Genomic DNA, 16,743 nt, shown 5'->3' with positions numbered 1-16,743 from the left:
CCTTTTTTTCTGCATCAGACCCGGGCGGGGGGGATTAGGCGGCCCCTCGCCGACGGCGAATAACACAGGGGGGATTAGCACGCTCGCCCGCCAAAGAATCGTCGTGACGGATTAGCAACCTCTGCCCGTCACTCCGGAGAATTCAGTCCGGCGCCGAACCAATTTCAAGTTGGCGTGGCGGCCAAGGTGACATTCACACACACACACACACACACACACACACACATTTAAACGAACCCCGCTCTGAAAATTTGTGTGGTTAATGCTAGCCAGAGCTAGCATTTTGTGCTACATGTTGACACGTCTCATCGAGACGGTAAACCTCTCACGTCACTGATAGGCTGTCGCCCTGCTATGAGCCAATCCCGGCTGACATAGGAGAGAGGGGCGGGGCTTAACCTGGAAGGGTCAGCTGTCAATCACGGGGTCGGCACGTAGAGATGTCAGCATTTACCCGATAGGCAATATAGAGTCTTCAATAAGATAAGATAAGATAAGAACAACTTTATTAATTGTTGTGCCAGAGTTTCAAGCAAAACATAACAATAAAAGATAATAGTAGGAAGGAGGGGGAATAAGAAATACAATAAAATAACTGAACCTGCTGTGTTTGGACTTCGGGAGGAAGACGGAGAATCTGGAAATGACTCATGCTGGAAGACGTGGAGAACCAAGCAGGAGAACATGGATAATCCAGACGGTAGAAACTAGAGAACCAAGCCAGAGAATCAGAGAATACAGGATGGGAGAACATGGAAAGAACCAAGGCAGGCGTACATGGAGATCATGGAGAACCTGCGAGGCAGGAGCTGTGACCGGGGGGCCGCCGGCCTCGCCCCGCCACATACGACGTGGATCCGAACCCCGTTCTAAATTCAGCAGACCATAATAAGCGGCGGCCCGGAGGTCACGGACATGAAGGATTCCAGTCAGGTAGAACCCGACCTCCTCCTGGAACCTGACTGATTTAATGAGCCGCTGGCAGTTTTACCGGAGCGGGAGGAGGACGGTCTTAAAGGCCGGTTGTTATTCTTATTATCCTTTTTACGGCGACGCTCGCCAGGGAAGACGTTCCTTAGCGAGAGGTTTGCGGGCCTCCGGGGGGGCCGCGACGGATTTATGACGAAGATGTGAAAAATGTGACCTGCCGTCGGGGGGGCGGAGCCAAGAGGAGCTGGACCGCCATTGAGAGGAGGGGACGGCGGTGCATTTTGCGGTTCGACGCTCGGATCGCGTTTGTGCGGAAAATCGCCGTCTTCGTTTCATTGATGGTTTCGTCCATCGCTTCGTTCCCGTCCTTCGCCACATCTTCACCTCCATCCAGACATCCTTCCATCATGGCTCCAACAGCAACGTATTCATTCCTTGACACAGCTGGCGAAAGGCGGAGCTTAACCCTGGCCGGGTCAGCTGTCAATCACAGGACCAGCTGTCAATCACAGGGTCAGCTGTCAATCATAATCATAAGACCAGCAGCCAATCAAAGGGTCAGCTGTCAATCACAGGGTCAGTTGTCAATCATAAGATCCGCTGTCAATCATAAGACCAGCTGTCAATCATAAGACCAGCAGCCAATCATAGGGTCAAAGGTCAATCATTAGACCAGCAGCCAATCACAGGGTCAGCTGTCAATCATAAGACCCGCAGCCAATCACAGGGTCAAAGGTCAATCATAGGGTCAGCTGTCAATCACAAGGTCAAATATCACCCACTCGTGGCGCTGCTAATGTCCCCGGCGGCGCCGTCCCCGCCCATGTCTCCCGATCTCAGACGTCTCCATCAATCATGGCCGTCTGAACGTCAAGGCGGCGAGCAGGCTGATCTCCACGCAGGCTGATCTCCACGCATTCGGATTATAATATAATTTATTTAAACACGTCATCTGCACCGTACACAATCCAGAGCCAATTAGCGGTTCCCTTCGCCACGAGCTAGCCAGAACATCACCGCCGCGAGCTGAGGGGATATAAAGTCAAATGAATATGGACGGGAGCGAACGACCCATTCATTCCGTCATCCATCCATTCACGCATCGCGTTATCAACGCTAAGTTATTACCTGGTTATTACAACTGTTATTACACGATTATGAACCAATATCATCACTCATCTCATGTTTAGCAGCGAATAAAACTCCCTGGCAGCTCAGAGTCGGCTGTAACAGGCGGTGGGTTGATCTCCCGCTGGCTGCATGTGTGTGTGTGTGTGTGTGTGTGTGCGCGGACTGTGACAGTATCTGCAGGCTCGCCGCGACACACACTGAAGCTTCTCTCCTGTGATTTGTTTACGCCAGAATGCGGATCCACCGACTTAATGTAAGAGCACAAGATTTGTGTGTGTGTGTGTTTTTGTGTGTGTGTGTGTGTGTGTGTTTTTGTGTGTGTGTGTGTGTGTGTGAGAGAGAGACAGACAAAGAAAAGGCTTGGTTGCTTCACAGGATATTACCTGGCTTTCACACCTGCCGCATAATTGGCTGCTGATAAACAGCACATTCAGGGTTTGGCGGCGGCACGTGAACCGCGGCCCAATCCCGGGTCCCGCCTCCAGTCACATGGGCGCCAGTAGGAGGGCGTCCATTGGATAGAACCGCCGCGTTCCTCAAAGAGCTTTTTAATTGCGCCGTTGACTAAACGCCTGTCTCTTTTTCGAGGCGGCTCGTCTCTGGAGGAGGTTTGTAATTACACGGCGCCGCTCCCGTTGTTCGGCGAAAAGGAAACCGCAAGCTCGACTTTCGTTCGCGGGAGCGCCGGAGCCGAGGCCCTCCGACGCCACCGCCGTTGAGCTAAAAGAAAAAACACGTGCCGTGGAATCGATAGCGAGGCGGCGAGGACAAAGGAGCCTCGGCGGCGGGAACCCCCGCGTCCTCGCTCTAAATAAGCACAGAGTTATGGAATTTACAAGCTCGGATAATTACGGCGAACTGCACCCGCCGCTCCGCGGGGAAAAATACGGCTTTATTAACTAAACCTGCTGAATAGAAAACGCCTTCGCCGCTCGCCGCTTCTCCCGCAGCCGGTCCGCTTTGGATCAAGATGCGATCAAGAGAATGAACTCCCCGCAGTCGGGGTCGGAGATGCTAGTAAATCCTACGCGCCTGAGCGCCACGCCGAGAAGCTAATCTTTGCTAATCCGTCACCGTCCCCGGGGGCGGGGCTACAACTGTCAATCATACAACCGGCCAATCATTCACAGCTACATGCAGTGGCGGTTTACAAACGGTGAACATCTCGCGATCGCCAGCCTCTCGGTTTGTCCCGAACTTCGGCTGAACTTCCTGCTAAAATGAACCTCCGGTACCTTTTTTTTTTTTTTTTTTTTTTTTTTTGGATCCCTCCAAAATACAAAAAGTAATTACGGCGGCGGCGAGGGTGAGCAGCGCCTGCCGGGGCCGTTGTTGTCAAACGCGGCTGGAAGATATTAAATTTGAAACGGAGGCAAAGGCGTCCTCTCGCATCAAACTTGAAACTTCAAACTTGACGCGCCGCCGCCGTTGTTTCCGCCGCCTCTCGGGCGTCTAGCATTTTTCCGCTCACCTTCAAGCGGAAGTCTGACGTTTTCCCCGGGGGCGGGGCTTCGAAAAAAAAAAAAAAGGAAAAACGTCCGTCGATCATCTCGTCTCCGTTTCTTACTGTGTAATAACAGGATATTACAGATCTGAATGATCTCATTCTCAGTAAGTCTCACTCAGCAAAACGGTCTAATTTCTTTTCTTTTTTTTTTTGACTTAGTCAGCCTCATTAAAAAGTTTCTCTTTTGACTCGGGCGGAGGATCTTGATTTATAATATTTAACCGCCAGGATCTGCGCACGTCGTAGCTAATTAAGATGAAGCTTTGTGTTTTGTTTTGTTTTTTTTTTCTCTTTCTCATCACGCCATCAAGCATATAACTGGAACATTTGTTTAAATCAGCAAATATTTCACAATATTTATCAGAAATTTGAGAGAAATACTGGCAGGCAAATAAAGGTCGGCGGTAAAATACGCAAACAAAGAACAATATTATTTTTGTAGTAATGCTTTTGTTGTTTTTCCTGATTTCTTTTCCGGTTTGGATGCTGCGCTCAGGCCCCAAACATCCCATGGACACTTTTCCAGGTTAGGTTTTCATGGAATCACCACGGCAGCCGGCGCCGGAATGTTGCTAACAGCTGCTAAAACCTGCTAGAACCTGCTAGTACCTGCTAACACCTGTTAAAACCTGACAACACCTGCTAATACCTGCTAAAACCTGCCGGCACCTGCTTAAACCTACTAATACCCGCTAGCACCTGCTAACACCTGCAAGCACCTTCCAGCAGCTGCTAACACCTGCTAGCACCTGCTAAAACCTGCTAGCGTCTTTCAGCACCTGCTAACACTGGCCAGCACCTGCTAACACCTGCTAGCGTCTTCCAGCACCTGCTTACACCTGCTAAAACCTGCTCACGCCAGCTAGCACCTGCTAGCACCTTCCAGCACCTGTTGACACCTGCCAGCACCAGCTAGCGCCTGCTAGCGCCTTCCGGCACCTGCTAACACCTGCTAGCACCTACGAGGACCTGCTTGCACCTGCTAAAACCTGCTAACACCTTCTAGCACCTTCCAGCACCTGCTTACACTTGCTAAAACCTGCCAGCACCTGCTAACATCTGATGGCGTCTTCCGGCATCCGCTAACACCTGCTAGCACCTTCCGGCACCCGTTAGCCCACACAGTTCCTTCAGGCTAAGACAGGGGAGGCGCAGCGATGTTTTGCGACTCATCCCTTGAACGCGGCTCACCTCGGCACGTCCACGTGGGGATGCTAAGTGCACTTAGCGCATCGCCGCGGCAACCTGAGCGCGCTCGCTTCGTTTCCTCTCCTTTAATGACCCATTTAAAATTGAGTGATGGCAGGAAACGATGCAGCCACTCATTGCAATCCTCCTCTTCCACAAGCACCCTTCCTGTGTCGGCGGCCGAGCGCCCGAACGCAACGTCCATCTTTTGACTAAAAAGCGAAAAATCCACAATAGAATTTACTATTGTGGATTAAAAATCCGGATTTTTAATTCGCAGATTCCATTACAGATAAAAAAACTGGAATTTGAATCCCAGATTCAATTTTATATTGCAGATTTTTCACCATAACATTGAAAAATTAATTTGTATATATTATTTTTTCATTATTTTAATAGTAAAAAGCATTTCTAGGGGGGCGACCAACCAGAGCAGGGTTTTCTGTATCCCGGGCTCTGATTGGCTCAGTCACTATTGCATCATTCTCTGCATCTAGCATGCATTTAGCATTTTGCCTTGTGATCACTACTGGTTTAAGAGTACAGGAAGTGTTTATAAGAGCATTGGAAAAGTTAATAAGAGTGTGTGGAGGGTAATAAAGCTTTAAAACCACCATGCAGCCCTATATAAATGTTGATATATTTTAAATCTAAGTTTATATAGACGCCAGTGCAGAAAAAGCTTTGCGTTTGTAAATAACGGTGATGCTGCGTTCAAGGTCTCGGGTGAGAAATCTGAAATCACGGGTTCAAGTAGTTTCAGCTTCTTTACTCATCAGGTACTTTTTGTCCATCGCTCTTTTACGCCAGGTGACCTCTGACCTCTGGCCGTGTTCAAGTCAAACTCCAAAAATGCGATAGCAAAGTAACACACAGTTCTCTCCATCTCTGTCGTCATGGAAACCATTTGTAGTTCATTTGCGTATTCGAGCGAGTACGAGATGTACTGTTAACATCTGACTGTAAATATATTCAATGGGCTGAACTGTGAGTTGGCGCGCGCACACACACACACACACAACACACACACACACACACACACACACACACACACACACACACACACAGACTTTGGAAACAGCTACATTTCTATCTGAAGTTCCAGAGAAGGAGAAGATGTGGATCCTTCATTCATTTAATTCCATTCCCAGCTGAAATTTGGGAAAGGGGGCGGGGCTTAATATGGACGAGTCAGCTGTCAATCATAGTCAGCTGTCAATCATAGGGTCAGCTGTCAATCATAGAGTCACCTGTCAATCATAGGGTCACCTGTCAGTCAAAGGGCCACATATTTAGATGTGGAGATCTGAGAACTTTCTGTCAAACACACAGCCCAAAACACACTCACACTCACACACAAACACACACACACACACACACACACATACACACACACAATTCTGGAGTGTAGAGAGAAGTTGGAGAGCCATGAAACTTTCATTGCAGCCGCAGAAAAAGAGGAAGCCAAAGTTTTTTTTTTCCTTTCCGTGTCAGCGATCAACAACTGTTGTCGCTTTCATACGACGTCCGTGTTTCCGCGGCGACTCCCGTTACCGCCGCCGGGCCCGATGTGACGTCCCGACCAGGCGCCCGAACCTCTTAGCTGCTTTTACACGAGCCTGAATTATTCAAGCCGTATAAAACGCGAGGCCTCCGGTGGCGCTGTCTATAAATACGGGTCCGTCCCATAACAAACCCCCTTCCGCAGACGGCGGGACGACCGCGGGAAACATCCGATCGGCGCAAACCGACGGGTAAAGCTCGGATTAATCGCGCGATTAATCGAACCCCCCGCGGGGAGGAACCGGCGGCGAGGACCGGGACGCCACATTTTTCACGCGAACCTCCGAAAAAAAAAGCTCCGATAAACGAGCATTCCAGACGCGTCGGCCCCGGGGGTTAGCCACACATGCTAATTCAGCATTTCATTTACCGTCCTTGTTTGTCGCAGCTGCGATTATTCTTACCGGCTCCCTAAATCATCCGCGTTGTGTTTGGCGGCGGGAGCCATAATTTATTCGGGCTCCTAATTTGTACTTTTCTGGGAACGGATGCGGGAAGATTAATTCTTAATTGCGGCTCCGGCCCGACTCCGGTTTTCATTTTCTGCCTGGAAAAAAAAGCTCTTTTCCTGATGCTGCGATTTCCGCAGCCACAACAGCAACTTATATATAATTCAGGATTATTTTGTGTTTATTATCGGCGGCGGCGGAGACAAGTGTTGTCCCCCGCGCTTCCCCCTGCAACCCCACCTCCTCCCCCAGTCAGGTGTTTGTCATGCATATTCACCTGAAGCTACAGGAGAGACAGCTTGACAAGGCCAGCTGGGCCTGACATTTGCATTGGACGTCTTTCACTGGCGATTGGCGGACACACACACACACACACACACACACGCGCAGATCTAACCGTTTAACTTGGTTCTCGCTGTAGAGCGTCCATGTTCTCCTGGTTTCTCTCCAGGTTCCTCAGAAACAGCTTCAGGTTCATTGAACACTCCATCTTCTCTGCGGGTGACCCTGTGATTGACAGCTGACACGTCTGAGTTAAACCCCGCCTCCCAGCCGAATGTCATCTGTGATTGGCCGAAGGAGAAAAACCAGAATATATATTTTGTCACTCAAGGCTTCTGATCTTCACGCCGGTGAAGTTTCTTCTGGTTCTTCTGACGTTAACCCGTCAGCGTTAGCATCCACGCTAACCCCGGCAGCTAACTCTACCGCCTCCCACCGTCTCACACCGATGTTCACTAATACGAGCTGCGCCCTTCTGAATTCACCTTGTCAATTTGTGTATGTGTGTGTGTGTGTGTGTGTGTGTGTGTGAGCGTGTGCGTTGAATAAAATGTGCACCGTTGGGCGATCTGCCCTCCTTCGAGTTTGAGCGATGATTCAGGTGCCGGAGTGATCGCCGTCCTCAGTCTCCGTGCCGTTGCTGTGAGGATACGGGGAGAACTCCATGCTGTTGCCATGGTAACCAAGGCCCCGGCGCCGACCATCCTCGACCGGCTCTCCGGCTGATTAAGTAAACGGTCGTAACGAGGCAACCCCGCCCCCCCCCCCCCTCTCTCCGGCAGGTCACGGGGGATGACGGAGGGTCGGGGAAGGGCGGGGCTTGGAGGCCGCCGCCATCGGCGCCGTATTCTGCGCCGTATCCCGGCCTCCGGCGCCCGAGCTGGGCTGGTTTCCCTCCCGGCAGGTGGACGGAATCTGAATGAGACGACTTCTTCTCCCTCTCCTCCGTCCCCCCCCACTCTCGCCCGCCGCCGCCGCCGCCGCCTTCCACGCCGCCCCTGCGCTCTCAGATAAAGCCGGGAATTATTGATGAAAAGTCATCTCTCGCTGCCTCCGCCGTCTTTGATGCGTTGGAAAGAGAACGCCGCTCATCAGCCACAAACCTGCCCGGGTTACAAAAGTCCTGGATTTGGAGCGCCGCGCCCGTACGGCAGGTCGCGGTCGGCACGGAAACGCTCAAACGCGGCGTTACGTAAGGCCTCCCGTGTTGGACGAGGCGTCGCGGCGACGTCCGTCCGTGTGGATGAGAGGGTGAAAGGTCGGACGTCTTTTTAGGTCCGGATTAAGCCCCGCCTCCACGTGTGCGGCGGGAAAAAAAAAAAAACGTCATATCTAATGGATGAATGAATGAATGATTGATTGTTCCCTGAACTCCACCCTTGTCATGTCACCACTTCCTGCAGAGATCCAGCAGCAGGTCTCCTGAGGGCTCCCAGAAGATCTGACTGATCCTCCCTGGAGGACAGCTGTTCATCTCCACAGCTTATATATTATGTATATATACAACACACACACACACACATACATACACACACTTCCCAGCAGACCGCACTGATGTAGTACAAGTACTTTCTGGACGCGGAGGTGAGGAACCCGGCTCCTCCACCAATCAGAGCCCGCGGTTTACTCGCCGGCGCATGCTGATTGGTGGCTGTCCGGCGTCCGGCGGCCTGCGGCGGTCTGACAGCGGGGGAAGCAGGTTTGACATTTTCGTTTGTCCGACGCGATGATGTAAACACACACACACACACACACACACACACAGACACACACACACACACACACACGCACACACACACACCGCCTCCCACCAGGGGGGGGAAAAAAAAAATCAAACTGCATGGTTTGGGGGACTACCCATAATCCCTTGCTGGCTGGGCTAACAACACCCCGTGTCGCCATGGATACGACGCCGGCGGATACATCGCCACGGCAACAGGTGGGGGAAAGAGGGGGCGAGATATGGGCACATATCGCCTGGGTTCTCTCCATGTTCTCATCGCTTCACAGACGTCGTCATGGTAACATCAGGATGCTAATAAGTAATGCTAACAGATGAGTCTTCCAAAAAGGGGCGGGGCTTCCGCGGGAGAGGCTACCGCACGCCGTGGAGGACGCGGGATCAGAAGTGACCGGACGTCTCCCAGTGGCTGCAGGTTCTCCACGTTCTCTACGTTTCCATTTTTCTCCGAAAATAGTTTTCACTGGTTTCTGAAAGGGTTGCGGTCGTGATCTAAAAGGTTGTGTTCCAGGGGGGAGCAGAGCCTGCTGGGCGTGAGTGGGAAGTCACATCGGATGAATCCACGGGGAGCAAATATCCATCTCTTCACAGTTTTAAGGGACGTTGTTGAGAGGAAGGTCAGGCGGCGGCTGTCCGCCGTCTCCGGGGGCAACGGCGCCGCCCGGAGGACTCCACCCCGTTAAAACACCACCCGTCGCCCTGGCAACCGCCTCATGGCGGGCAAACGCGGTCCCAAACATTCACCTGGTGTGTCGCGACACAGGTGTGTCCCCATCCAAAACACACACACACACACACACACACAGTACGCTCACAGACGGGTGTGTGTGTGTAATTTGACGCCGGCGCCGCATTGATTTTCCTGGCCTTCGGGGTGTGGGTTTGTTTTGATTAAGATGATGCAGTTTGATTGATTGCATATTTGCGGTCAAACCCATCGATAACGGCTGCCTGCGCGGCGGGGATCTAGAACTGATTCTTTTTTTCCACGCTTTTACAGAACCATAATTATAGCATAAATTGCCCTATTGAGATGGCCACTGTTGTTACAGAATAACAGTTATTACAGTAATCTGCATGTAATAACAGTGTAATAACTGTATAATAGCGCTTATTACCACAGCTGTAATTACAGTTCTCTCTTCCCCTGAAGCCAATCGTGATAAACAGCCCTCCTTTGCATCCGCGCTCTATTTCCGGAGCTTTTCTCGACTCGGTTCCCAGACCCCGGGAAACCAACCGTATGGGTGGAGCCCTTGTGAGTGACAGCGAAGAGGGGAAAAACCAAGAAAAAAAAAAAAGGATTCTCCTGGCGCCGGCGTTCTTTGCAGTTTCCACGCGGTGTGTTTGCATCAAGCAGCCCGGCGACGGGAAACGGGAGTTTGTCGGAAACGACGCCTGCAGCAACATCTGCCATGCTAATGGAGAGTTAGCATTGAAAGAAAAAAAGAAAAAAAAGGGCGAGCTCTGCAAACGACGCTCGTCTTTCCCGTCAGGGCGAGAAGGTTCCCTCCAACGTGCGCGGCCTCGGCCACGTGCAGCCTTTCACCTCCTTCTCCTCCCTCCTTTCAGGCCCGACGTCAGATAGTCGAAACAAACAGACTATTTTGAGAATCGGCTCAGAGAAATGTTTCTCAGCTCTTCCATCCCTCCACTCTCACTCCCTCTCTCTCTCTTTCCCGTTTAGTTTTCCGGTGTTGTTGCAACTCGAGGGCTCGTAGAACTTTCCTCCTCTGATTCCGCCTGTTGCCCGTGAAAAGTGAAAAAAATATTATCAAGCAAAAAAAAAAAAAAAAGATTGTATTCCCCCAAGCCGCACTAAAAAAAAAAACATGACAACCTAGTTTGAGAACAACAATGATAAAAACAGGCAAAGATGATAAAAATGATTAAACTTAATATTAATACCAAAATTAATAATAATAGTTCATTTAGACCCGAAAGAAATACCTTTTTGAACGGAACTGCCCCTTTTTTTTTCCATCCATCGGGAATGAGATCTTGCTATAAAATGATATAGTAAAGCTAGCGTTAGTGTGAAGAGCTTCCGCTTTGGATTTTCAAAATAAAAGCATTCAGCACCTCGAAGGGAAGTTTAAAATTCCTACTGGGTTAACAAAATAAAAGCTTTGATTATGCATTAATCATTTTGCACTGGATTATATACACCAATATCATTATTATTTGTATGACATTTTTGATAAATTCATGTTTTTTGGTATCTATTATGGTATTTTTTCCAGACTTCATGCAAAACACAGATATTTATGTGCAATGACGGTATGATTCAATTTAATAAATTCACTTCCACTTTTATATATAACCTAGCTCTTGCCAAATTTAAACACACACACACACACACACACACACAATGCTGTCATTTGACTTCAACCCTTTTTGAATTTGGAAATGGAACCGTTGGCAGTGTTTGGTACTGTGTAATAAGCGCATAATAAGGTCTGCAAAATGATCAGCGCGATGACGTCTCAATTAGCAGCGCGTTTTTGCACCATAAATTAAAAGGATTAATATCAACTTAAATAATGAAGTGGTTAATTTATAGCTTGGTGGCGTAAATTAAAAACTTCATTTATGTACAGCGGCGAGGACTCTTTCATTTGTGTGTTGATTGTATTTTCCATAAAGCTGTTTGCCAGAAAACCGCCTTGTTTTTTCTGCGATCGCTGCGTTCTTATCGCCTAATGAATTAATAGTCAATTAAGCACTTTGGCACGTAAATTGTAATAAAGCATTTGTTAAAACGTCTCGACGGATTAACTGACAGCTTAACAGCGACATCATGTAAGGAAAAACTAGATTAACTAATTTGTAGCTGTTGTAAATAACCAGGAGGTAAATTTTTTTTGTAATTAGGCTTGTTATTTAATGTCTTAGAGTGACAACATTAACATTTATATATATATATATATAGATAGATATACATATATCTATATATATATATATATTATTTTTATCTTTACATTTTTTTTACTCATCTGTTACTTTTTTACTTATGATTAGATTTAATATTTTTTAACTTATTTGTTACTTTTTTTACTTATTGATTAGATTTAATTTTTTTTTTTTTTTTAACTTATTTATTACAAATCACTGGAAACTGGACTTTTCGCCACGTTAGCCGTTACGACGGCAAGGCGCGAAGCTGCCAGCGAAGTCATGTGACCGAGAGAGCGTTGCCGGGGGCAACCCAGAGCACCAATGTGCTTTGTCTAGGATTTCGCCGATATTTCAGGCGAGGGCCAAGACACAGATATGGTTACAGACTTTGGAGGCATTTTCTAGAAGTATAATAACACACACACACACACACACACACACACACACAAACACACACACACAAGGCGGCGTAGGAGCGACAGGTAGAACGTCCACCAACCTCCTAGATTTATTTTTATTTTTTTCTTTATTTTGTTCTCCCGGCTCAGCTGTCAATCAAACGAAGACGCTACTAAAAATTCCCCTTCTCATACACGGAAGTACTGAGTACTTTTGTGCTACTTTAAGTAAAAGTATTCGAGTACTTCGGTGCAGCCGTTGTACAAATAACAGCAGAGAGAGAGAGAGGTTTTTAGCGACGGACGAAAATAGAAAAGTAAAAAGGAAAGTTGGACTTTTCCGAAGCGGCGGCAACAGATTGTGTGCTTTTACCGCAACAACTTATTTGAGGGTAATATATGTACCTCTCCTGAGGGGGCGGAGCTTATGACAGGTGATGGGGGAAGGGGCGGGGCTTAACCTGGACGGGTCAGCTGTCGATCATCCTCTCCTGCAGCCGTTTCTGATCTTCAGAAGGCCGCCGTCGCTCAGCTACAATTTCAACATCCCATAATACCCGCATCAAGCAGGTTAAAAGCTAGTGTTCCCCAAAGACTCCACCCCCTTTCTGGAACATGCACCTTACGAGCGTTTGGCTAGCATTAGCATCCTGCCGTTACCGTGGCGACGTCTTTTACGGCTCCGCCCAAAACAGCGCCCCCTATTGTCCGCGCACTCCCCTGCCACACACACACACACACACACACACACGCACATCAAAAGTCCTGTGTGCTTTTGAGGTCAAACAGCAACACACACACAAACACACACACACACACACACACACACACACACACACACACACACACACACACACAAACACACACACACACACACAGCAGGGGATGTGGGGGGAATTCAACAAAGGCAGGAAGGATTGGAAATCTAGATAAAACTGCATTTTAGACAAACTTGCAATGTTTGCGTGTGTGTGTGTGTGTGTGTGTGTGTGTGTGTGTGTGTGTGTGTGTGTGTGTGTGTGTGTGTGTGTGTGTGTGTGAAACCGGAAGTGGATTTACATGGGTGAAGACCGGCAACACCAGAGGAGGTTGAGGAGACAGCAGGGCGTGGAGGGGGAGATAACAATAGGAGAACCCCCCCTCCGACACACACACACACACACACACACACACACACACACACACACATACACACACACACACACACACACCTCCCCCTGCTCTCAGTCTTAACGAGGGATAGTTTTCTACCCCCCCACACACACCTCACGTCGTCTCCGGGGACCAAACACACCCCTGACAGGTTGCCATGGAAACACCTCTCACACACACACACACACACACGCACGCACACACACGCACACACACACACGCACGCCCCCCCTCTGTTGCAGGGTAACGCCTGCATCCTCCATTCGCATCGCTCTCTTTTCCACTCCACGGGAGAGAGTGGGGTGGGGGTTAGGTGTTGAACCCCCCCTACACACACTCACACACACACACACACACACACACACACACACACACAGTCCACACGTGTGCGAGGAAACTTAGGTGTCACGACCCACGACGACGTCTGGAGAAGACGTGACTTTCGGGTCCGGGGTGGGTGTGGGTGTGTGCGTGGGGGGGGGGGATTCCACGCACAAAAACTCCCTGAAAAAGACGAACTCGTGTGCGTGGACTCAAGTCTGGCCTTACGCGCGCACGCGTACGCGCACCAACTTTGCCACTCCGTTATCAAGAGACGAAGAACACGCAGATTTAATTTGCCACGCGGACATGCCACACTCGATTAGTGCCCACGGATGGCGGGACGAGAGACAGCTGCCGCGCGCGCGCGCGCGCACACACACACACACACACACACACACACACACACACACACACACACACACACATTTAAAATTCAGTCCCGCTTGTCAGACTTAAAGCTGTGTTTTTTGGGGGCTTTTAGAAATCCCGTGGGGTGGTAGCGTGGCGTGGCGTGGGGCGTGGGGTCCCTCTGCTGCAGGGTGTACTTTCACTCACAGCGACAAGTTCACGCGTGCGTGCGAGCCTGTGTGAGTGTGAGTGTGTGTGTGTGTGTGTGTGTCATCCCCTGGCGTGTGTCTTCGTGTGTGTGTGTGTGTGTGGGGGGGGGGTGATCCAGCGTCACGTCACGCAGACGCCGTCTCGTGCCGTGGGAACGCGTCATGTGACTTTAAAAAAAAAAAGAATTGCACCGAATTCGGTGTAAATCCAGGTGACGCTCCACGCAGGGTGGAGGACACTCATCACACCATCCCACCCACGCACCCCACGCAGTCCACGCAGTCCGCTCCACAATCCAACTTGCCGGATGATCTCCACCCTCCTTCCCGCCAAGGCTGCTGATGAAACCAAGTGTCAACCCACCCCGCCCTCCACGCCCTCCACGCGTGTCGTGCGTGGGCGTGGGGGTCACGCCACGGCAACAGATGATCACGGAGACCCACCGACGTCTTACCGTGAAGAAGCTGCTCCTCCGGGCGCCGGGATCCACCTCCTCATCCACACGCACGTCCACACACGCACGCCTCCCGCTGAGTTCTCCCGCTGCCATGGAAATCTGGACTCATTGATCAATAATCAATAGTTTGTTTTGTTTGTTTTGTTTTTTTTTTCTTCTTTTTTTCGGGGGTGTTTTCCTCGTCTTCCTCCTCCTCCGCCGGTTCCCCGGGATGTCGCCTCTCTCCCCGCGGTCCCGGAGGCTCTGCCTTCCCGGCGGCGGCTCCGGGTTTAACGGGGCGACGCACCGGATGACAGGAGGAGAGAGAGAGAGGAGTGTCAAGCTGGCGTCTCTGACGGAAGTTGATAGATTGTGTCTTCAAAATAAAAGCCTGAAAAAAAAAAGGTTGACTTGGAAAATCATGCGTTTTTTTTTTTTTTGGTTTTTGAGTTTCGTGTGAGGGGAGATAAATTATTTTATTGCTTTTAAAAAGGATGCGAATTTATCAAAAATCCAAAGGCTTTTTTGGGAAAAAAAACTTAACATTTATTACCATCAGAAATATCAATGAGCTTAGGATTCTGTTCCATCTGATGCCAACTAATCTATCACTATTATTCATATATGTGTGTTATGTTTTCCCCCAGGAGGACAGACGCAGGTACGTAGAATTGCAGGTTGATTTATTCAAGCGTTTTTGAACAAGACCCGACCATCACTGAAACGTTGGGTCGGCCTTAAATACTCAGGCTGACTAGCTGATTCCCCTCTGGTGCGGCGTGGCCTCCAGGTGCGGAGGGTAACCGCAGTGATCACTGTGCCGCTGGTCCGGAGACCCGAGGAATCGTGACAATATGTACATATATTTATTTTTCATCACTTTTGTCGTCATTTCCATTTTTCCATAGAAATCTGTATTTTGAGTGTGCATGTAAGACCGAACTCTGTCCTTGAGTGTCAAGTGAGACGCCTTCAATGAAATGGATTATATTGTTATTACAATAACACAGACGCATATCTTTGCTGAAATGGTTTCTATCTTGACGCAGAGCGTGACAGATTTGAGCCTGGGTTGAGAACAGAGTTAAAACATCAGAAAAAGAAACAAAACGACGAATATGAAGTTTCCCTGCCTGGTTCCCTCACCCTCGAAGGCACCGTTCGGGTTCGCCAAAGCTAACAGTTTAGGGATTCAAACAACAAAAACGGGTGTGTGCGTTGCATTCAACCATAGAAACCTGAAATCAACTTGCTGATGAAATCAATTGCAGAATCTTCTTTTTTTTTTTGCAACAAATGCAACAAACCTTTATAATTGGAAAAAATAACCCTACTTAATGACTTCATATTAGCAGTGATGAAAAGAAGAGATTGCTGTAATTATGTGCAAATGCAATCAGGTCAAACACACACACACACCCTGATGTTTCCGGCAGATAAGGACCACCGGCCAGGTCTCCAGTCAGTCTCCGCGGAAAGGACTCAATCATTAAACCGCTGATGGACAAAGACGCCCTCCCCGATAAGCCGATCCGGCTGCCAGAGGAAATGTCAATATTAGGACTCGTGTGTCAATCAAACCCTCGGGTCACGTGACGTCAACGATCGGCGGGTTCGATGGTTTCTCTCCAGGGGGTCGGAGACCCTGGAATCACACTGGATCAAGATGATAAATCTACAATTTTAGACAATATAAACAGTGTTTGCTCGGGTAATAATTCAGCCTGCTTTTATTCTGAAAAGGTGTACAGGAAGTGCTATGCGATGTGAATTTGTTTAGCTTTATGCTTGGCCGTGGGTCCAAGTAAATCCCAGCCATCGTGATGCTTTTACCCTCCCAACCACCTCCTCCACCTCCACCCTTTCTACTCTAAGTGACTCAGTCTGCATCCGCTGTAATCCTCACCGCTTTTCTACACATCAGCACATCTTTACCTCATCCAATTCTTCACTAAACCCTCCCTCCCTCCAAACAGGTTGGGCGGATGCAGGAGGTCGAGAACAGGGTCGTGGATGGAGTTTTGGTGTGGAGTCCGACTATTTTGAAGTCAATCTCTTCTGTAAAGGATTTTTATCATATTATCATCATCAGCGACCTCAAGAATGGAGAGGGTGAGGAGTCTAAGTGCGTGCTGATGAATGAATGGATAGCCAAGTTCCTGTTTTGTGATTTAGTCAAAGGAGAA

At 49.1% G+C, this 16,743-nt stretch overlaps 1 protein-coding gene across 1 annotated transcript in view; it reads right to left on the bottom strand.

Moving 5' to 3' along the window:
• lingo2b (leucine rich repeat and Ig domain containing 2b) overlaps positions 1–14,843 on the bottom strand; it is a 31,214-nt gene extending 16,371 nt beyond the window's left edge. Inside the window, exon 1 of the mRNA XM_086150552.1 lies at positions 14,576–14,843. The gene's annotated coding sequence lies outside the window, so the exon portion shown is untranslated. The remainder of the gene's footprint in view (positions 1–14,575) is intronic.
• Between the last annotated feature and the right edge of the window lie 1,900 nt (positions 14,844–16,743).

Source organism: Fistularia commersonii, chromosome 8, assembly GCF_037954325.1.
Source record: "Fistularia commersonii isolate RoL2024-O1a breed Wild chromosome 8, RoL_Fcom_v1.0, whole genome shotgun sequence".
Classification (NCBI taxonomy): Eukaryota; Metazoa; Chordata; class Actinopteri; order Syngnathiformes; family Fistulariidae; genus Fistularia; species Fistularia commersonii.
This window is presented reverse-complemented; position numbering and strand designations above follow the sequence as displayed.